The sequence below is a fragment of the Rhodnius prolixus genome, unplaced genomic scaffold, assembly GCF_049639745.1.
Source record: "Rhodnius prolixus isolate KJV_2025 unplaced genomic scaffold, Rpr scaffold_7, whole genome shotgun sequence".
Lineage (NCBI taxonomy): Eukaryota > Metazoa > Arthropoda > Insecta > Hemiptera > Reduviidae > Rhodnius > Rhodnius prolixus.
Genome location: NW_027411582.1, coordinates 31187789 through 31212417, shown reverse-complemented (window position 1 = coordinate 31212417; position 24629 = coordinate 31187789). Strand labels below are relative to the sequence as shown.

At 31.7% G+C, this 24629-nt stretch overlaps 1 long non-coding RNA gene across 1 annotated transcript; it reads left to right on the top strand.

Annotated features, from left to right (window-relative positions):
• Window positions 1-520: 520 nt before the first annotated feature.
• On the top strand, window positions 521-24539 carry LOC141447410 (uncharacterized). Its single transcript, XR_012454297.1, has 3 exons — window positions 521-776; window positions 23680-23814; window positions 24397-24539. It is a non-coding gene; the product is annotated as an uncharacterized lncRNA (long non-coding RNA).
• Window positions 24540-24629: the final 90 nt, after the last annotated feature.

The window sequence follows — 24629 nt, the reverse complement described above, 5'->3', positions numbered from 1 at the left end:
CGTGCTGCGTGCTGGTCATCTCAGAATACGAATGCCAGTATCGTGGAGAATAACAATAAGATTTAGGGATATCTTTTCTTATAAATGCAATGTACAAATTTAAAATCTAGATATTGTTTAGATTTGAGAAGTTTTAAGATTAGCAGTATCGAAGTGTAATGGAAGAACCTTGACAATTATTATAATAAAAGAAAATCGCATGATGGTTCTCTTGAATTTTTTTCTGTTTGATTTAGTGATTTAGATTTAGTCACTGAATCATGATGCTCAAGTGAATCTAGTAAGTATGTTATCTTGATAGGTTCACAGGAACAGTATAAAGAAATAAGAAATTATTTTAAACATTATTATAACTACTTCTCAGAAGGTTTTATAAAAATGATTTTATATTTAAAATTTAAAAATACTTTCAATTGATTATAACATATTTCATATTGTTAAATATTAAATATATAATTGCTACACTGTCTTTCTGAAAAGTCACAAAAGGGTCACATGATTCTAGAAGTTTCCCTCCATTAATACTGTACAGTGTACAAGTGTACATTTCTTTTGGTGTATTGTGATTGTAGGTAATAAAGAACAAAAGTGGAATACTTTGGTTCTTTAAATAGTGTTTTGGTTTTTTGCAATAAATGTATTGAATTTTAACAGAAATGCAGTCAAGAGGTGTACAAGACTGCAGGCTGTTTCATTTGGAAAACGTGAAATATGAGTGCTCTGTTTCCAGTTTAATCACCTAGCAATCTACATTTTCTCTTTACGACTTTAGGAAAGTAAGTAATAGATTTTCTTTGATTTTTTAGAAAACAAGAATTGTAAGTCTAGTTTAACTGAATTTTTTTAAAAAAATTTGCATTAAAATGAGCATATGTTCTGTTACTGCATATTGTTCGTGTTGTTAGGCTAGGGAACCCGCATGGACGCCAAGGTCCCCAAAGAAGTGGCTAGTCCACTTACACCTTAAGGCAGGTTTTATCATTAATGAAAATCTTTGTATTTATAAAGTATAATTAAATTTGGAAAAATTTTAGTGAAAGCTATTTTTAAGCTTTGAAAAGTGTACTGTCTCTGTTAGCCTCCTCCCGGGAGTAGTTGCCCAGGAAGCACCTCGAGGAGGTAGAGATCAGTTTTCGCTCCCCAAAGAACGCCTTTCTACCCACAACCGCATTCTAGTTGGTCTTTAAAGCAGGCTAGGATTAAGTAGAACTCCGGTCAATGGAGTTTTTAAAAATGGATCAGGAGAAATCGGGGGATAAAGGAATAGGGTAGATAAATCGTTTAGTGAGTGAGGGATATACAGGGAGATCTGTCTGCGTAGACCAATGACTAGAATGACGTAAACCTAGATTTCTAGGTTACGTATAGGATAGGACGATAGGGGGGATAATCAGAAAGGCGTTCGGAAAGAATAGGGTTTTTGGACTGGTGAGTAATTGGCATTATAAAAAAAAAGATACAGACATGAAGAAAACAAAGTCTGCAAAACCAACAAAGAAAACGAAATTCAAGAAACAAGAAGAAGACAATTATTAACAACAAAAACCCCAGTCTGAAACTAAACAAATCTACCAACAAACAACAAATTAAAAAAAACTGAAACGTGTAAAGGGTAAAATCGGAGCAAGTGTTTTTTTGTCACGAAGTGTTGTGCAGAATGTGTACCTAAAATAAATCTACTAAAATAATTAATTTGTCTGTTTAAATTGATTCACAGTTGCTGTGAATTACTGTGTAAACCGAGTAAAAACATTGTTAGTGGCCACTAAAATGTTTTAAATAATTATAATTCCAAGTATTCATTTAGGTGAGTAGTGAACATGCAATTAGTGAAATGATTTAATATTTTCATGCCTTATTATCATGCTATTAGTTACACCATATTAATTAAAAATGAAAATGTAAAATAAGTGGAATTATAATTAACATTGAAGCGAAAGATTATACTAGAAAATTTGTAAAAGTAAGTGAATCAATTATTAAAAATAAAAGCCCTAAAAATTTCCGACTGACTGCGAAGCTATTAACGTAATACTATCTGACTCCTGGGAACTATCTTTTGCTGGGGTAGCTATCAACCTGTTCAACCGTTTTCTTCTTCTAATCAATGTCACTCTTTTGCCTAAATACAATCTTCTTTTTAAGATTAAAACGAATATTAATTAATAAAAATATATTGCCAGCAAATATACTCTATCGGTTCCAAAAGAAAAAAAGCCACTTAAATGCACCAATATCAATGGAATTCCACACCAATAAGTGTAGAAAAAAATATACAAGAGAAATTTAAACATACACAATACATCAAGAGCACTTCAACAGTCTGCAAAGCAAAATTGAAGTATTCACTCAAATTAGTGATGTCCTATTAGATGTCGTGCACTGAAATTACTATTATAGTCGGTATGTAACTAAATGAACGATTTGTTCCAAACAATTTCCTTAAAAAACTACTTATCAACTACTTATGAACTAATGTCAGATGCACAATTAGGATTCCAAAGATATGCTTTTCTTCTCAGCTGAAGGATGGTGCTTACTGCACCAACTTACAACTATGCTAACTTATAAACTAATTACTCAAACCACCTGTAGAGATCCATAATAAATAGTTTCCTCTTAAATGACAAGTGCATGTTGTGCAACTAATTACATGAAGCATCCAATGATATTCCTAAGATATGGTTGTTCAGATATTGCAGGGGCTTACTGCCCAACTTAAAACTAAGCTTAACCTAACTTACAAACTAGATACTTTAGCCATCCATTGAAATTCCTTTGATATGGTTTCTTCTTATATCGCAGGGGCTTACTGCCCAACTTACAACTAAGCTTAACCTAACTTATAAACTAGATACTTATGCAATCCATTGAGATTCCTAAGATATAGTTTCTTCCTATATGGCAGGGGCTCACTTGCCCAACTTACAACTAAGCTTAACCTAACTTACAAACTAGATACTTTAGCCATCCATTGAAATTCCTTTGATGTGGTTTCTTCTTATATGGCAGGGGCACACTTTCCCAACTTACAACTAAGCTTAACCTAACTTACAAACTAGATACTTTAGCCATCCATTGAAATTCCTAAGATATGGTTTCTTCTTATATGGCAGGGGCACACTTGCCCAACTTACAACTAAAACATCTTATAAACTAATTACTAAGGCATCTGTTGAGGTTCTTTAGACAAGGTTTCTTCTAATAAGGCGGTGGCATGATGCCCAACTTATAACTATGCTAACTAAAAACTATTTACTATCTAAATAAGCTAACTGCAGATGATGTGAATAAAAAAAATATCATTGAATTAATATCGCGTACAAGAGTATAAGGTTAAATTATTCTATTCCCATACAAACTAATCACGTGTGGCTTTTATTAATATTCCAAAGATATGGGTTTCGTCTTACATGGAGGGTGTATTTCGTCCAACTTATAGCTAACTTAACTTACTAACTAATCACGTTTGGCAAACGTTGATATTCCAACGATAAGGGTTTTGCCTGTCCTGAAGGAGTATTTTGCCCGACTTACAGCTAACTTAACTTACTAACAACTAATCACCTTTGGCAGCCATTCAGATTCCTAAGATTTCGTTTTCGTCTGAATTTGAGGGTGCATATGGATTACTCCTAAATTACTTAATTACTTGCAAGTGATGTGAAGACCAATAGATGAAGTCTTAAAATATAAACGCGAACTTTTAAAGCTTAATCTAAACCATTACTTTACAAATTAAACACCTGTCACACCCAATATTATTCGTAAAATGTGAATTTGGTTAGGCAACCTTTGCGATTCTAAGAATATTACATTCATCTGACATAAATGGTTCATTTCTCTTGTCTTGTAGCCAAGTTAACTTAGAGCTGATTTCAGCTGGCACCCATTGGGATTCCAATCATATAGCTTTCTTCTGTCATGATAGCTAAAAATTCCTCATCTTATAACTAAGTAAACTTAAAAACTAATGATTTTTCTATTCTAATTTTTGCTAGGTTGGAGTTTCATAAGACGTAGATTTACGTAATGCGGTGGTTTGGATTAGTTCCATGCTCTAGCTGCATAGCAGAAATAACAGCCTACAAAGAATCTATGAACCAAGAACATCAAAGAATCATAAAAAAGAGGTATCAGGTTTACATCCATTTACTATCTACAAAACGAAAGTAACTGCCTTTAAAGATACAATTAATTTACAATGGACCATTTTTGTCTGAAGAACAGCTATCGAGAATTCACTTAGAACACTAACCAAACAAAACGAAGCTCTCTGTTCGCCTAACAATCTAGTCAGATTTCGGAGATCAAGGTCAAAGTAAACACAAAAATGAAAGAAGTAAATGAGCTTCTAAATATTTGATTACTAATACGTTTAAAATTTACATTAACCATAAAGACAAAAATACTTTTATTTAACTTCACACGTTTCGAATCTAAAAAAAAGGATTTCATCTATTTAGAGTTTAACCCCTATGGATTGTTAATCTACTGCAGCGAAAACAAGTCCATGAACATTAAACTCTCAACAGAAAGAAAAACTATTCCAAAACATTAAATTCAAAACGTTGAACGTATTAAATAAAAGCACATTTTTTGAAATTTTATAGAATTTAAATTCTACATAAATGTTTAACCAACATTATAATATACACATAAAACCGTACAAATGGACTGAAGCACACAATTCGAAGTAAGACAAGCAATTTCACTAAATTAGAACTCCTACATACTCTGCGCCCAGTTCTGCTTGGCACATTAATAACAGTAAATTAATTCTTTGGCGACATATGTCGTATATAAATGTTCTAGAGATCACGTACCATCGAAATACACCGGTAACCGATTTAGTTCCGTTTGCCACACCGAATTATTTCCCGAACACGCTCCGCGCCGAATAATCTTTTAAACTCTTTAAAATAAAATAGTAAGTCGGACGGTGGATATTTAATAGCGAATGTTTTGACGTTCACGGATTATCTAAATACCCGGATTTTATCGTTTCCTAGAAGACCGCTAATACAAATCGCACCGTTTTATTTTATATTAGTCCGGATATAAGTAGTATGGTACCATACTTTAAAAATATATCGTATTAGTAGTGAACTCTAGAAGAATTAAGTGTCACATTTAAGCTAGCAATTGTTTTTTTATTAACGTGCAAAGGAGCGTAAGGTGCAGATAGTTTTAGAGGAATAAAAGAGTAAAATTGAATGTCTGGAAATTAGCTTCAAATTCACTTATCTTCTATTCGAAGTTGGGTTAGGAGCTAGTTTTTTACAGGTTAGTAACATAATGTAGGAGAAGTTAGAATTTTAAACAAATTAGGTTAGTTATCTATTAAAACTGCTTCTCACTACACCTGAACTTTTTCAATGAATGTAAACTGATATGATGGCCTTTAAATGTGCTTAAAACTATACCTACTTCTATAACTAATTCGTTAAAACTATAACTACTTCTATTACGAATTCTTAAAACTATACCTTCTTCTATAACTAGTGCTAAAAATATACCTACTTCTATAACTAATTCTTACAACTATACCTAACTAATTCTTAATTCTATCGCTACTCTAAAACTAATGCTATACTTAAACAAAACTACAACTAAAAATGTAACTAAAACTAGTGCTATCTATCAGTTTTCATTGTCACTTATGATATAGTCAGTTTCAATTCTTACTTCCTAATACATAAGGGAATGATTCATTAAGAAAAGTTTAATCAAGTATCAACTTGTAACTTTACGAAATTCCAACGTGTGTCAATACTGATGAGTTTCAGGAGGAATAAATGCCTATATAATCAACAGTTTTAGTTATGAGAGAAATAATAAAATACATAAATGCTAATGATAAATATAGAGGGTCAATACTAATAAGAACAGAGTTTACAAATCTGCTCCCAAAAAATTCAATGATGAGTAGCAGTGATTATAATTCAATCGAGATTAATAATCGATTGGATATGGAACACTGAACACTAGGAAAGAATTGTTTTTATAAAGTCCATGTGAATCATTTTTTGGAGTATCAATGCAACTTATAGCACTCAAAGCAAATGCGAGATTATACAAACTACAATAGATCCAATAAACATTTTCGTAAAAAAAAAGAAACTAAGATTTTGCAACAACGAAAGGACCAATTACAACCAACACCAAATTGATTAGAACAAATTCTTTTCTCCATTGTCCGTGAAGCCATCTACCATTACATCCAAAATATTTCTAGGACTTCCAATCCATTCCTTCATCCATATCCACTTTGCTCATCCATAACGTCATCCCAGACTCATTAAAACTAATTCTTAAAACTAAGTTTGTTTTTTTACCTGGATGAGAATGTTAAAAACATATGTCCCATACGTAAAAATATTGTAGAGTTAGATTCCTTTTTCTATTTATCCATCTCATGTGTGACATCAAAGTTGGTACATGTGCGAATCATGTAACTTCGTATTATATTACACCGTTTTCACATCACAGCTTCTGGTTTATACTTACTTAAGAGTTAGTAAACTAACTAATTTAACCACGTTTGAAAGATTTTTTGGTGTTCACATCATCTCATTAAGATTATAACTATCTTATTGAACTAACTTAATAACTAAATTACGTTTGAAAACATATTGGTTTCCACATTACTGCATCAGAATTATAATTATTATTTGAAACTAGGGAACTTAATTACTAAACGATGTTTGGTTTCCTCATCACAGCATTAGCGTTCGCGTTTTCTTAAAACTAGCTTATAACTAACTATCGATTAAATTATAAGTTTTTTCCACATCCCAGCTTAGGTCTAGCGTTTCTTATAACTAACTTATTAATAATAAGCATTTAAATGGTATTTGGCTTCCTTATCGCAGCTTGGAATTAGCGTTTCTTTAACTAATATCTTATAACTAATTAACAACTAAACAATAATATGTCCCCAGAATAATTTAAGCATTTTTCTAAAACTAACTTATGTTAACAAAATTTTTTTCACAAAATTCACATCACTGCATCACACTTATTGCTACAAATTTACTAAATTAATTAATTTAAAACTATGTTTGACTTCCACATATGTTTCACTGAGTGTCAGGATTTGGCTCACTCTATAGCTTTTTGTTTATTTAATTCGTATTAACCATTTTTGGCCTCCATATCATTGCTGTTTTGCCCTTGGTCATACAATTTAATGTCATATTGGTGCTTAATATCAAGAGGATTATGGAGAAAAACAGTAAGAGATATCTTTTTTTAAATACAATGTACAAACTTAAAGTCTCTTAAAACTAACTTAACTAAACGAAGTTGGTTTTCCTCATCACTGCTTGGGATTAGCGTTACTTAAAACTAACTTATAACAAAGTAGCATTCAATTTTTTTGGTTTCCCAACATCTTCATTATCATTGGACGTTCTTCATTATCCTTGATCTTATTAATTATCTTAACTATACTTAAAACTAATTGTTTGGAACATGAATAGTTTAATTTGTTATGTAAACTATAAAGTTATTTCCGTGTAACGTCACTAAATAAACTACACTTAACCTAACAAAAGGCCTTCTTTAATTGTGTCAGGTCAGAATGTTTATTCTGCTATGAAGTATCGCTATGTATATATTTTTCTGTTTATCACTTTTACTTGTTTTTGTAAATAAACCATTATTGATTTAAGAAGGACCCTGATTCCTAGATTAGTACAGAAATTGTATATTTAGCTGGCAATGAATTTTTCGCTACTTAATTTAAGTTTCGATCATAAAAAGTAAACGGCAAATTTAAGTCAAAAGAGAACACCAATACAGAAAAAAGTTGAAAAAAATTAGACCCGCTTGCTGGAGTGGAAGAATTAACTTGACGAGATCTAATTAGTTTTATTTCAAGCTCGAACTGAAGTTTATTTTTTGTTATCAAATTTAGATATACTATATCTCAACCGCGTTCGCGATACTGCACCAGATAACACAATTTATAGTTAGTGAGAAAATACAAAGAAGAACATCTTTGTATATTTAAAGTTTAATCAATTTTGGAAAAATTTTTAATTGAAGCTACATTTGAGCTTTGAAAAGTGTACTGTCTCTGTTAGCCTACTCCCGGGAGTAGTTGCCCGGGGAGCACCTCGAGGAGGTAGAGATCAGTTTTCGCTCCCCAAAGAACGCCTTTCTACCCACATCCGCATTCTAGTTGGTCATTTAAGCAGGTTTAGGGATACGTAGAACTCCATACAATGGAGCTTGTAAAAATGGTCTGGGAAAAAATTGGAGGAAAAGGGAATAGGGTAAATCAATCGTTTAGTGATTGAAGGATATACAGGGAGATCTGTCTGCATAGACCAGTGACTAGAATGTCGTAAACCTAGATTTCTAGGTTATATTTAGGATGGGGCAATTAGAGAAATAAGAGGATAATTAGAAATGCGTTCGGAAAGAAAGGGGTTTTTGGACTGGTGGGTAATTGGGCTTACAAAAAGATACAGACTTGAAGAAAACCAAGTCAGCAAAAGCAACAAAGAAAACGAAATTCAAGAAACAAGAAGAAGACAATTATTAACAACAAAAACCCCAGCCTGAAACTCAACAAATCAACCAAGAAACAACAAATTAAAAAAAACTGAAACGTGTAATAGGTAAAATCGGAGCTAGTGTTTTTTTGGTCACGAAGTGTTGTGCAGAATGTGTATCTAAAATAAATCTACTAAAATAATTAATTAGGCTGTGTAAATTGATTCACAGTTGCTCTTAAAAAACCGAGTAAAAACATTGTTAGTGGCCACTAAAATGTTTTAAATAATTATAATTCCAAGTATTCATTTAGGTGATTAGTGAACTTGCAATTAGTGAAATGATTTAGTTTTTTCATGCACTATTATCATGCTATTAGTTACACCATATTAATTAAATATGAATATGTAAAATAAGTGGAATTATAATTAACATTGAAGCGAAAGATTATACTACAAAATTTGTAAAAGTAAGTGTTTCAATTATTAATAACAGAACACCTAAAGATTTTCGACTGACTGCAAAGCTATTAATGTAGAAACAAAAAGTCTGCTTTGAGGATGCTATCAATAATAACTAGAAAAGATCTCCTACCCTTAGACGAATTTAAAATGAAACCATCCCGACAAGTTTCTCAGTAACCAGCGTACGCTTTCAACCTGTTCAACCGTTTTCTTCTACCAATCAATGTCACTCTTTTACCAAAATACAACCTTCTTTTTAAGATTAAAACGAAGATTAATTAATAAATATAAATTGTCAGGAAATATACTCTATCTGTTCCAAAAGAAAAAAAGCCACTTAAATGTACCAATAATGCTAAGTGTAGAAAAAAAAATACAAGTGAAATTTAAACATATACCAATACTTCAAGAGCACTTCAACAGTCTGCAAAACAAAATTGAAGTGTTCACTCAAATTAGTTTAAGTTGTGTATTCATTAGATGACCTGCACTAAAATTACTACTATAGTCAGTACGTAACTAAATAAACTATTTGTTCCAAACAATTTCCTTAAACTACTACTTATCAAATACTTTGAGATCCACTGCTGAGGTTCCAAAGATATAGTTTTCTTCTGAGCTGTAGGACGGACACTTCACTAAGTTAAAACTAAGCTACCTCCTAAACTAATTACATCATCCATTGAAATTCCTGAGATATGGTTTCTTCCGATATGGTACGGGCATACAGCCCAACTTACAACTAAGCTTAACATAACTTACAAACTAGATACTTTAGCCTTCCATTGAAATTCCTAATATATGGTTTCTTTTTATATGGCAGGGGCATACAGCCCAACTTACAACTAAGCTTAACCTAACTTACAAACTAGATACTTTAGCCATCCATTGAAATTCCTTAGATATGGTTTCTTCCGATATGGTACGGGCATACAGCCCACCTTACAACTAAGCTTAACATAACTTACAAACTAGATACTTTAGCCATCCATTTAAATTCCTTTGATGTGGTTTCTTCTTATATGGTAGGGGCATACTGCCCAACTTACAACTAAGCTAACTTATAAACTAAATACTTAAATACTTAATACTAAATACTTAAGCGATCCATTGTGATTCCTAAGACATGGTTTTTTCTTATATTGCAGACGCATTCTGGCAAACTATTTATATATGGCATATATTTTGATTCCTAAGATATGATTTCTTGTGATATGACAGGTGTATATTTCCCAAGTAATTACATAAAGCATCCATTGAGATCGCTAAGATATGGTTTCTTCTTATATAGCAAGGGCACCTTTCCCAACTTACAACTAAGCTTAACCTAACTTATAAACTAGATTCTTTAGCCATCCATTGAAATTCCTTTGATATGGTTTCTTTTGATATAACCGAGGCACTCTTGCCCAACTTAAAATTAAGCTTAACCTAACTTAAAAACTAGATACTTTAGCCATCCATTGTAATTCCTAAGATATGGTTTCTTTTTATATAGCAGCGGCACCTTGCCCAACTTACAACTAAGCTTAACCTAACTTATAAACTAGATACTTTAGCCATCCATTGAAATTCCTTTGATATGGTTTTTTCTTATATGGCAGGGGCACACTTGCCCATTTTACGACTAGGCTTAACCTAACTTATAAAGTAGATAATTTAGCCATCAATTGAAATTCCTAAGATATGGTTTCTTCTTATATGGCGAGGGCACAGTTGCCCAACTTACAGCTAAGCTTAACCTAACTTACAAACTAGATACTTTAGCCATCCATTGAAATTGCTTGGATATGGTTTCTTCATATATGGTAGGGGCATACTGCCCAACTTACAACTAAGCTTAACCTAACTTACAAACTAGATACTTTAGCCATCCATTGTAATTCCTAAGATATGGTTTCTTCTTATATGGTAGGGCATACTGCCCAACTTACAACTAAGCTTAACCTAACTTACAAACTAGATACTTTAGCCATCCAATTAAATTCCTTTGATGTGGTTTCTTCTTATATGGTAGGGGCATACTGCCCAACTTACAACTAAGCTAACTTATAAACTAAATACTTAAATACTTAATACTAAATACTTAAGCGATCCACTGTGATTCCTAAGACATGGCTATTTCTTATATGGCAGACGCATTCGGGCAAACTATTTATATATGGCATATATTTTGATTCCTAAGATATGATTTCTTGTGATATGACAGGTGTATATTTCCCAAGTAATTAAATAAAGCATCCATTGAGATTGCTAAAATATAGTTTCTTCTTATATAGGAAGGGCACCTTTCACAACTTACAACTAAGCATAACCTAACTTATAAACTAGATACTTTAGCCATCCATTGTAATTCCTAAGATATGGTTTCTTCTTATATGGCAGGGACACGCTTGCCCAACATACAACTAAGCTTAACCTAACTTACAAACTAGATACTTTAGCCATCCATTGTAATTCCTAAGATATGGTTTCTTCTTATATGGCAGGGGCACACTTGCCCAACTTATAACTAAGCTTAACCTAACTTATAAACTAGATAATTTAGCTATCCATTGAAATTCCTTTGATATGGTTTCCTTTGATATGGTTTCCTTTGATATAACCGAGGCACCCTTGCCCAACTTAAAATTAAGCTTAACCTAACTTACAAACTAGATACTTTAGCCATCCATTGTAATTCCTAAGATATGGTTTCTTTTTATATAGCAGCGGCACCATGCCCAACATACAACTAAGCTTAACCTAACTTATAAACTAGATACTTTAGCCATCCGTTGTAATTTCTAAGATATGGTTTCTTCTTATATGGCGAGGGCACAGTTGCCAAACTTACAGCTAAGCTTAACCTAACTTACAAACTAGATACTTGAGCCATCCATTTAAATTCCTTTGATGTGGTTTCTTCTTATATGGTAGGGGCATACTGCCCAACTTACAACTAAGCTAACTTTTAAACTAAATACTTAAATACTTAATACTAAATACTTAAGCGATCAATTGTGATTCCTAAGACATGGTTTTTTCTTATATGGCAGACGCATTCTGGCAAACTATTTATATATGGCATATATTTTGATTCCTAAGATATGATTTCTGTGATATGACAGGTGTATATTTCCCAAGTAATTACATAAAGCATCCATTGAGATCGCTAAGATATGGTTTTTTCTTATATAGCAAGGGCACCTTTCCCAACTTACAACTAAGCTTAACCTAACTTATAAACTAGATAATTTAGCTATCCATTGAAATTCCTTTGATATGGTTTCTTTTGATATAACCGAGGCACTCTTGCCCAACTTAAAATTAAGCTTAACCTAACTTACAAACTAGATACTTTAGCCATCCATTGTAATTCCTAAGATATGGTTTCTTTTTCTATATCAGCGGCACCTTGCCCAACATACAACTAAGCTTAACCTAACTTACAAACTAGATACTTTAGCCATCCATTGAAATTTCTTTGATATAGTTTCTTCTTATATGGTCGGGGCATACTGCCAAACTTACAACTAAGCTTAACCTAACTTACAAACTAGATACTTTAGCCATCCATTGTAATTCCTAAGATATGGTTTCTTCTTAAATGGCAGACGCATTCTGGTAAACTATTTATATATGGCATATATTTTGATTCCTAAGATGTGATTTCTTGTGATATGACAGGTGTATATTTCCCAAGTAATTACATAAAGCATCCATTGAGATCGCTAAGATATGGTTTCTTCTTATATAGCAAGGGCACCTTTCCCAACTTACAACTAAGCATAACCTAACTTATAAACTAGATACTTTAGCCATCCATTGTAATTCCTAAGATATGGTTTCTTCTTATATGGCAGGGGCACACTTGCCCAACTTACAACTAAGCTTAACCTAACTTACAAACTAGATAATTTAATCATCTATTGAAATTCCTTTGATATGGTTTCTTCTTATATGGCAAAGGCTCACTTGCCCAACTTACAACTAAACTTAACCTAACTTACAAACTAGATATTTTAGTCATCCATTGAAATTCCTTTGATATGGTTTCTTCTTATTTGGCAAAGGCTCACTTGCCCAACTTACAACTAAACTTAACCTAACTTACAAACTAGATATTTTAGTCATCCATTGAAATTCCTTTGATATGGTTTCTTCTTATATGGCAGGTGCACACTTGCCCAACTTACAACTAAGCTTAACCTAACTTACAAACTATATAATTTAGTCATCCATTGAAATTCCTTTGATATGGTTTCTTCTTATATGGCAGGTGCACACTTGCCCAACTTACAACTAAGCTTAACCTAACTTACAAACTAGATATTTTAGTCATCCATTGAAATTCCTTTGATATGGTTTCTTCTTATATGGCAGGAGCACACTTGCCCAACTTACAACTAAGCTTAACCTAACTTACAAACTAGATAATTTAGTCATCCATTGAAATTCCTTTGATATGGTTTCTTCTTATATGGCAAAGGCTCACTTTCCCAACTTACAACTAAGCTTAACCTAACTTACAAACTAGATAATTTAGTCATCCATTGAAATTCCTTAGATATTGTTTCTTCTTATATGGCAGGGGCACACTTGCCCAACTTACAACTAAGCTTAACCTAACTTACAAACTAGATATTTTAGTCATCCATTGAAATTCCTTTGATATGGTTTCTTCTTATATGGCAGGGGCATACGTGCCCAACTTACAACTAAGCTTCACCTAACTTACAAACTAGATAATTTAGTCATCCATTGAAATTCCTTTGATATGGTTTCTTCTTATATGGCAAAGGCTCACTTGCCCAACTTACAACTAAGCTTAACCTAACTTACAAACTAGATATTTTAGTCATCCATTGAAATTCCTTTGATATGGTTTCTTCTTATAGGGCAGGGGCATACGTGCCCAACTTACAACTAAGCTTAACCTAACTTACAAACTAGATATTTTAGTCATCCATTGAAATTCCTTTGATATGGTTTCTTATATGGCAGGGGCACACTTGCCCAACTTACAACTAAGCTTAACCTAACTTACAAACTAGATAATTTAGTCATCCATTGAAATTACTTTGATATGGTTTCTTTTTATATGGCAGGGGCACACTTGCCCAACTTACAACTAAGCTTAACCTAACTTACAAACTAGATAATTTAGTCATCCATTGAAATTCCTTTGATATGGTTTCTTCTTATATGGCCGGGGCACACTTGCCCAACTTACAACTAAGCTTAACCTAACTTATAAACTAGATACTTTAGGCATCCATTGAAATTCCTTTGATATGGTTTCTTCTTATATGGCAGGGGCACACTTGCCCAACTTACTACTAAGCTTAATCTAACTTACAAACTAGATACTTTAGCCATCCGTTGTAATTTCTAAGATATGGTTTCTTCTTATATGGCGAGGGCACAGTTGCCAAACTTACTGCTAAGCTTAACCTAACTTACAAACTAGATACTTAAGCCATCCATTGTAATTCCTAAGATATGGTTTCTTCTTATATGGCCGGGGCACACTTGCCCAACTTACAACTAAGCTTAACCTAACTTACAAACTAGATATTTTAGTCATCCATTGAAATTCCTTTGATAGGGTTTCTTCTTATATGGCCGGGGCACACTTGCCCAACTTACAACTAAGCTTAACCTAACTTACAAACTAGATATTTTAGTCATCCATTGAAATTCCTTTGATATGGTTTCTTTTTATATGGCAAAGGCTCACTTGCCCAACTTACAACTAAACTTAACCTAACTTACAAACTAGATAATTTAGTCATCCATTGAAATTCCTTTGATATGGTTTCTTCTTATATGGCCGGGGCACACTTGCCCAACTTACAACTAAGCTTAACCTAACTTACAAACTAGATACTTTAGCCATCCATTGTAATTCCTAAGATATGGTTTCTTCTTATATGGCAGGGGCACACTTGCCCAACTTATAACTAAGCTTAACCTAACTTATAAACTAGATAATTTAGCTATCCATTGAAATTCCTTTGATATGGTTTCCTTTGATATGGTTTCCTTTGATATAACCGAGGCACCCTTGCCCAACTTAAAATTAAGCTTAACCTAACTTACAAACTAGATACTTTAGCCATCCATTGTAATTCCTAAGATATGGTTTCTTTTTATATAGCAGCGGCACCTTGCCCAACATACAACTAAGCTTAACCTAACTTATAAACTAGATACTTTAGCCATCCGTTGTAATTTCTAAGATATGGTTTCTTCTTATATGGCGAGGGCACAGTTGCCAAACTTACAGCTAAGCTTAACCTAACTTACAAACTAGATACTTGAGCCATCCATTTAAATTCCTTTGATGTGGTTTCTTCTTATATGGTAGGGGCATACTGCCCAACTTACAACTAAGCTAACTTTTAAACTAAATACTTAAATACTTAATACTAAATACTTAAGCGATCAATTGTGATTCCTAAGACATGGTTTTTTCTTATATGGCAGACGCATTCTGGCAAACTATTTATATATGGCATATATTTTGATTCCTAAGATATGATTTCTGTGATATGACAGGTGTATATTTCCCAAGTAATTACATAAAGCATCCATTGAGATCGCTAAGATATGGTTTTTTCTTATATAGCAAGGGCACCTTTCCCAACTTACAACTAAGCTTAACCTAACTTATAAACTAGATAATTTAGCTATCCATTGAAATTCCTTTGATATGGTTTCTTTTGATATAACCGAGGCACTCTTGCCCAACTTAAAATTAAGCTTAACCTAACTTACAAACTAGATACTTTAGCCATCCATTGTAATTCCTAAGATATGGTTTCTTTTTCTATATCAGCGGCACCTTGCCCAACATACAACTAAGCTTAACCTAACTTACAAACTAGATACTTTAGCCATCCATTGAAATTTCTTTGATATAGTTTCTTCTTATATGGTCGGGGCATACTGCCAAACTTACAACTAAGCTTAACCTAACTTACAAACTAGATACTTTAGCCATCCATTGTAATTCCTAAGATATGGTTTCTTCTTAAATGGCAGACGCATTCTGGTAAACTATTTATATATGGCATATATTTTGATTCCTAAGATGTGATTTCTTGTGATATGACAGGTGTATATTTCCCAAGTAATTACATAAAGCATCCATTGAGATCGCTAAGATATGGTTTCTTCTTATATAGCAAGGGCACCTTTCCCAACTTACAACTAAGCATAACCTAACTTATAAACTAGATACTTTAGCCATCCATTGTAATTCCTAAGATATGGTTTCTTCTTATATGGCAGGGGCACACTTGCCCAACTTACAACTAAGCTTAACCTAACTTACAAACTAGATAATTTAATCATCTATTGAAATTCCTTTGATATGGTTTCTTCTTATATGGCAAAGGCTCACTTGCCCAACTTACAACTAAACTTAACCTAACTTACAAACTAGATATTTTAGTCATCCATTGAAATTCCTTTGATATGGTTTCTTCTTATTTGGCAAAGGCTCACTTGCCCAACTTACAACTAAACTTAACCTAACTTACAAACTAGATATTTTAGTCATCCATTGAAATTCCTTTGATATGGTTTCTTCTTATATGGCAGGTGCACACTTGCCCAACTTACAACTAAGCTTAACCTAACTTACAAACTATATAATTTAGTCATCCATTGAAATTCCTTTGATATGGTTTCTTCTTATATGGCAGGTGCACACTTGCCCAACTTACAACTAAGCTTAACCTAACTTACAAACTAGATATTTTAGTCATCCATTGAAATTCCTTTGATATGGTTTCTTCTTATATGGCAGGAGCACACTTGCCCAACTTACAACTAAGCTTAACCTAACTTACAAACTAGATAATTTAGTCATCCATTGAAATTCCTTTGATATGGTTTCTTCTTATATGGCAAAGGCTCACTTTCCCAACTTACAACTAAGCTTAACCTAACTTACAAACTAGATAATTTAGTCATCCATTGAAATTCCTTAGATATTGTTTCTTCTTATATGGCAGGGGCACACTTGCCCAACTTACAACTAAGCTTAACCTAACTTACAAACTAGATATTTTAGTCATCCATTGAAATTCCTTTGATATGGTTTCTTCTTATATGGCAGGGGCATACGTGCCCAACTTACAACTAAGCTTCACCTAACTTACAAACTAGATAATTTAGTCATCCATTGAAATTCCTTTGATATGGTTTCTTCTTATATGGCAAAGGCTCACTTGCCCAACTTACAACTAAGCTTAACCTAACTTACAAACTAGATATTTTAGTCATCCATTGAAATTCCTTTGATATGGTTTCTTCTTATAGGGCAGGGGCATACGTGCCCAACTTACAACTAAGCTTATCCTAACTTACAAACTAGATATTTTAGTCATCCATTGAAATTCCTTTGATATGGTTTCTTATATGGCAGGGGCACACTTGCCCAACTTACAACTAAGCTTAACCTAACTTACAAACTAGATAATTTAGTCATCCATTGAAATTACTTTGATATGGTTTCTTTTTATATGGCAGGGGCACACTTGCCCAACTTACAACTAAGCTTAACCTAACTTACAAACTAGATAATTTAGTCATCCATTGAAATTCCTTTGATATGGTTTCTTCTTATATGGCCGGGGCACACTTGCCCAACTTACAACTAAGCTTAACCTAACTTATAAACTAGATACTTTAGGCATCCATTGAAATTCCTTTGATATGGTTTCTTCTTATATGGCAGGGGCACACTTGCCCAACTTACTACTAAGCTTAATCTAACTTACAAACTAGATACTTTAGCCATCCGTTGTAATTTCTAAGATATGGTTTCTTCTTATATGGCGAGGGCACAGTTGCCAAACTTACTGCTAAGCTTAACCTAACTTACAAACTAGATACTTAAGCCATCCATTGTAATTCCTAAGATATGGTTTCTTCTTATATGGCAGGGGCACACTTGCCCAACTTACAACTAAGCTTAACCTAACTTACAAACTAGATAATTTAGTCATCCATTGAAATTCCTTTGATATGGTTTCTTCTTATATGGCCGGGGCACACTTGCCCAACTTACAACTAAGCTTAACCTAACTTACAAACTAGATATTTTAGTCATCCATTGAAATTCCTTTGATATGGTTTCTTCTTATATGGCCGGGGCACACTTGCCCAACTTACAACTAAGCTTAACCTAACTTACAAACTAGATATTTTAGTCATCCATTGAAATTCCTTTGATAGGGTTTCTTCTTATATGGCCGGGGCACACTTGCCCAACTTACAACTAAGCTTAACCTAACTTACAAACTAGATATTTTAGTCATCCATTGAAATTCCTTTGATATGGTTTCTTTTTATATGGCAAAGGCTCACTTGCCCAACTTACAACTAAACTTAACCTAACTTACAAACTAGATAATTTAGTCATCCATTGAAATTCCTTTGATATGGTTTCTTCTTATATGGCCGGGGCACACTTGCCCAACTTACAACTAAGCTTAACCTAACTTACAAACTAGATATTTTAGTCATCCATTGAAATTCCTTGGATATGGTTTCTTCTTATATGGCAGGGGCACACTTGCCCAAGTTACAACTACGCCTAACCTAACTTACAAACTAGATATTTTAGTCATCCATTGAAATTCCTTTGATATGGTTTCTTCTTATATGGCAAGGGCTCACTTGCCTAACTTACAACCAAGCTTATCCTAACTTATAAACTAGATATTTTAGTCATTCATTGAAATTCCTAAGATATAGTTTTTTCTGATCGGACTGGTGGGTAATTGTGCTTACAAAAAGATACAGACTTGAAGAAAACAGAGTCTGCAAAACCAACAAAGAAACGAAATTCAAGAAAGAACAAGAAGACGATTAGCAACATAAACCCCAGCCTGAAATTAAACAAATCAACCAAGAAACAAAAGATTTTAAAACGATGAAACGTGTAATGTATAAAATCGGAGCCAGTGTTTTTTGTCACGAAGTGTTGTGCAGGATGTGTATCCGTGATAAATCAAACACAATAATTAATTAGTTGGTATATTTGATTTACATTAACTTTTAAAAAACCGAGTAAAAACATTGTTAGTGGCCACTAAAATGTTTTAAATAATTATAATTCCAAGTATTCATTTAGGTGATTAGTGAACATGCAATTAGTGAAATGATTTAGTTTTTTCATGCACTATTATCATGCTATTAGTTACACCATAGTAATTAAATATGAACATATAAAATAAGTGGAATTATAATTAACATTGAAGCGAAAGATTATACTAGAAAATTTGTAAAAGTAAGTGTTAATTGAAGCTACATTTGAGCTTTGAAACGTGTACTGTCTCTGTTAGCCTACTCCCGGGAGTAGTTGCCCAGGGAGCACCTCGTGGAGGTAGAGATCAGATTTCGCTCCCCAAAATTATTTACCAATTATCGCAATAACTATAAGGTTAAGGATTATCTTTCCTTATTAATGCATTATACAAACTTAAAATCTAGATATTGTTTTCAATAATTGAGAACGTTTTAATATTTGCTGTATCGAAGTGTAATGGAAGAATTATTATAATAAAATTTCTCATAAACTTTGAATATTTTATTTTCCTTCAGTCTAGTATATTATATTTAAGAATATAAGAAATATTTTTAGGGAAACGAAAAGTCCTCCAATTGTTTTAAATAGAAATTGATGGATCTTTCCATAGCTTAAATTTTTTTTTTATGAAGTAATTGACTAGCCCATTACTCATAAGAATCATAAATTCGCTTAGTGTATGTATTTTAAATCAAATATATTTATATCTTTCCTTTTATTCAATGCTTATCTCCAAAGTGAAGGTTGCCTTTCTTATTGTGCGCTTTACAACCAAAAAATAAATAACTAAATTTAAAATTAGAATAAACATTAATTACAAGTCAAAATGTAAAAATTAATAAAGTGAAATAGAAAAATAATTAAAGCAATAAGAATTATTGCTTGTTCAGGCATGCAAGATTCGTAGGTCGACCACGTGCTAGTTCAATTTTTCCAATTTCTTAGTAAAAATAATATTTAAAATAATAATAAAAATTAATTTCATGATAAAATCTAAAAATTAATTAAGTGAAATAGGAAAATAATTAAAGAAATAAGAATTATTGCTTGTTCAGGCATGCAAGATTCGTTGGTCGACCACATGCTAATTTAATTCTTTTAATTTTTTAGTTAAAAAAATATCTAAAACTCCGTAAATTTAATATAGTTGTATCACTTTATTAATTTTAATAAAAATTTGATTGAAATTAATTAAATAAATAATAAAATCTTACTTACGTGAACAGCATAGATGTTGACTGGTCGGGAGCCCAATGGCAACTGACTGCAAAAATCCGTTAGTCGCCATATTTGAACTTGGATTTTTTTTAAAATCAAATTTAAGCATAATTCTGTTTAAAATGGATTAATAACAAGTTAATTTAGATAAAAAAATTATTTTCCCACACTATTAATAGTTTTAAAGTCTTTTTTTAAATAAATAATTTGGGACTACTTTATGACGTCACTCAAAAGCACATGGTTTTGCGGAAAAATACAAAAAGTAGTTCCAGTTAAAAATTAATAAAAATTAATTTCATGTTAAAATGTAAAAATTATTAAAGTGAAATAGAAAAATAATTAAAGAAATACGAATTATTGCTTGTCCAGACATGCGAGATTCATTGGTCGACCACGTGCTAATTCAATTTTTTAAATTTTTTCGTTAAAAAATATTTAAAATAATAATAAAAATTAATTTCATGATAAAATCTAAAAATTAATTGAGTGAAATAGGAAAATAATTAAAGAAATAAGAATTATTGCTTGTTCGGGCATGCAAGATTCGTTGGTCGACCACGTGCTAATTCATTTCTTTTAATTTTTTAGTAAAAAAATATCTAAAACTCCGTAAATTTAATATAGTTGTATCACTTTATTAATTTTAATAAAAATTTGATTGAAATTAATTAAATAAATAATAAAATCTTACTTACGTGTACAGCATAGATGTTGACTTGTCGGGAGCCCAATGGCAACTGACTGCAAAAATCCGTTAGTCGCCATATTTGAACTTTGATTTTTTATAAAGTCAAATTTAAGCATAATTCTGTTTAAAATGGATTAATAACAAGTTAATTTAGATAAAAAAATTATTTTCCCACACTACTAATAGTTTTAAAGGCTTTTTTTAAATTATTAATTTGGGACTACTTTATGACGTCACTCAAAAGCACATGGTTTTGCGGAAGAATACAAAAAGTAGTTCCAGTTTAAAATTAATAATACTAATTTTTTTCTTTTAAAAAATGAAAGAATATTAAATTATCAAGGTGAATTAAGTAGTTAAAAGGATTTTTTCCCACTAGAAATAGTTTTATTAGGCAAAAATGAGCACCTGTACTCCTGACCTTCTTTGGCTAATTCCTGAAAATCTGCTCGATAGATTTTCTTCAAATTTGGTATTTTTATTAAATAATAGGTAAAGTTTAATGATAAGTTAAGGGTAAAACTCAAAATTTTATTTAAATGCTATTTTACGATGTTGACCTAGGGCTGAAGTTGTACTCCAAAAGTGGTCTCAAAATAAGTTTTCAGAGAACGGTTTTCAGTAAAATTTATGTAATGCGGCTTAAATAAAAAGTACACAAAGTTTAAACAAAATCTTTGAAGCTCTTTTTAGAAAATCCGTAAAAAGTACTTAACCTATTACCTATTCTTGTACGTGGCAAATTTCCACGAACCTACGCGATAATTTTCTTTTTTAAGTTATTATTTTTGCAAAATCTTCATTGCCTGTAATACTACATTAGTGGTAAGATATTAATCTTGTGTTGAAATTGTTCATGGTAAGCCCTAAAGTAAAACCTACGTACTAGTTACGTCAATATCTTTCATATTGAAAGTTTAGCTCGCATTTACTGATCATTTATTCATTGTAATTGAATTGTACATCATATTTAAGAATAATAGTTAAGTGTAGGCGGAAACTTTTACCTGTGAGCCGTTTTATAAATAACTTAAATCAGCCTTTACCCAATCTTCCTTTTTCCCGTAAGTGTTCTCAATCAATTTCTTTCTGTTGGTCTAAAAAATAAAATTTAGTTTCTGTTTATGTGATGTGGCTGCTTTAAACAAGTTATGTTATACTTAAGGGCAGTTTAGACTCCAGATGTGATGTTCAGTTCACCAAGACAGCTCCAAAACCAATCAATACTCAACCACATATATGTACATACAATATTTACTTTTCTGGTTGATCAATATTTATAAAAATAGCAATTTCAGATCAAATTAATGTATTTTAACAATAAAATACCACTTAGAATTCTGAAGATTAAAATTCGTAAAAATTATTTGAATCTGGGATCGCATTCCGTTCAAAATGCCATCAATTATGTGATTTACCATCATCTATGTGAACGTACAGCAGTTTATTATCAAAAAAAAGTTATTCTATGTAATTTCTATAGAAATCTTTGAAAATTTAATAAATTTTATCATACCTGTAAAACGTTGTTGTAAAAAAGATGATAGTTTATTACCGTTCAGTTTCTGTATAATCTTCTTACCCAGATTAGCCAACAAATAAAGTTTACCAACAAATAAGATCAAACTAAGCTTAAAAGCAAAGATAAATTTGTGAATTATATTTGTAATAATAGTAAAAAAGTTAATATTCTTGAAACATTGAATTACAGGCATTTCTTTTTATTCAAAAATATCAACAAATTGTATGGTTTACTAAAATCTTCTTATAGTAGGTTCTAGAAGGCAGCAAAATTTAAATACTAACCACGAATTTTGAAGAAATATAGATTTATTTAATTCTATGTATGAGTTATATCTAAAAAATCAACTCTCTAAACGTTTCCAATAAAAATGAATGTTTTATTAGATAAAATACATGCATTTACTACTACAGTGTAGAGTCATAGGCCCTAAATGAAATGTTAGATTTGAAAAATCAATTCGGATGGATCCAAATGTTCTGAAACACTTCAGTTAACAATATTTTGCCACCTTCTTTATTTATTGATGTGAGTTATCAATAAGATTGGTCCAATTATAACCATTGTAAAAGAAAGTGGTTTTAGATGATTTTATGTTGCTCATTGCTTACTTAAAACGGCGAATTTAGGCCACTTTCCCACCTTCTTTTTTTTTTCGAGTAATTGCTGATAATTGGCAATATGTGGATAAAGTGAAAGTTCTTAGTGGACTGGAATGAATTCAGATTGCTCTTAAATAATATTTTGCTTAATTATCAGTAGAATACAGGACGCAGAGTGTATGGAAATTGGATAAGTAATTGCGAATGAGTATTTGTAGATCCACTATCTGACGTATTGTCAAGATGGTTGGTATTGTAAAGTTGTGTTTTTGGGAATAAGGTAATGATTTCTGTAAGAGAATTGAGTTTCAGCGGCTTCTATTTAATATCATTAAATAGAATACTTTAGCATTTAATAGTAAATAGTTCTGATAGCGTAGATTAGTTTGAACTTAATTAGGCGCGATCACATCTAAGTCATTTAGTGGCTGGGCCGTTCTGAATAGTGTACAGTGGAAATCAAGTTACTGAAACCCAAGAGCTTCCTTATTAAACCTATTGCACTACTTATTATCTAGGAAAGAAAATGAATAAAATTATTTTGTAAGGAAATGTAAATGTTTAAAATGTAACTTTAAATGTAATTACAGGAATGGGTGCCCTTAACGTGCTTGCAGCAAAATAATTTGTCATTTGAAGATCAAATTTTAAAAAAAATCAGCATCATCTCTCTCACACTGGTCTTCCAAACTTATGTATTAGCATAATAACTCCAACAATGCCAGGTAAATTTTTAGGAACAATCCTATTTATTGTTTCTCCAATGATTTTACCTTATTAAAAAATAAAAAACCCTTAAAGTATTGCATGATGACTCATATATTACAATTTTAATGATTAATTAGGTTTAAAACATTCCCCTAATTTTCAATAAATACTTGAAAAATGAAAGCATATTTTAAACATACCAAATCTCTTATTTAATCCAAATTAAACAATTTTTCGTTCGCTTTAAATAAACCGTCGTCTGTTGAAATTAAATAAAAAATAGATCTATCTGAGTTAATAAACAAACATTACTAGCATTTAAAAAAAAAAAAACATTTATAAATGCTAGTAATGTTTAAAAAAGAAATTAGTTAAAGTGGTAAAAGTAAAAATGATGGTCAGGAGTAAATTTTATGAAATAAAATTAAGTCATGTATAAAGTAAAAAGTAACCATTTTTAAAACATTAAGTACAAATTTTATATTTTTTAATTTGGCTAAAAACAGCCATCTATTGATAGGATAAGTAAAATAATGTGATCAAGATGTTTATTAATATTTATAAAGCAACTTAAAATGAATTATTTCTATCATTTTCAGATACGAGTGAGTCAGTTTTTAACGTTACAAGTGTAAGACCTTGAACAAGCTACCAAACCTAAAGAAAAGTGTTATTCTACGATTGTTTACCTCTACAGTACAAAACCTCTACCTCTACAGGAATTAACCACTTTATAATAAAATCACGAATTGAGGCATCAAAGAGACGGCACTGGATTTATTTTAAAACAATTTTATTGTGACATTCAAGATGTTTATGTACTTACTTTATA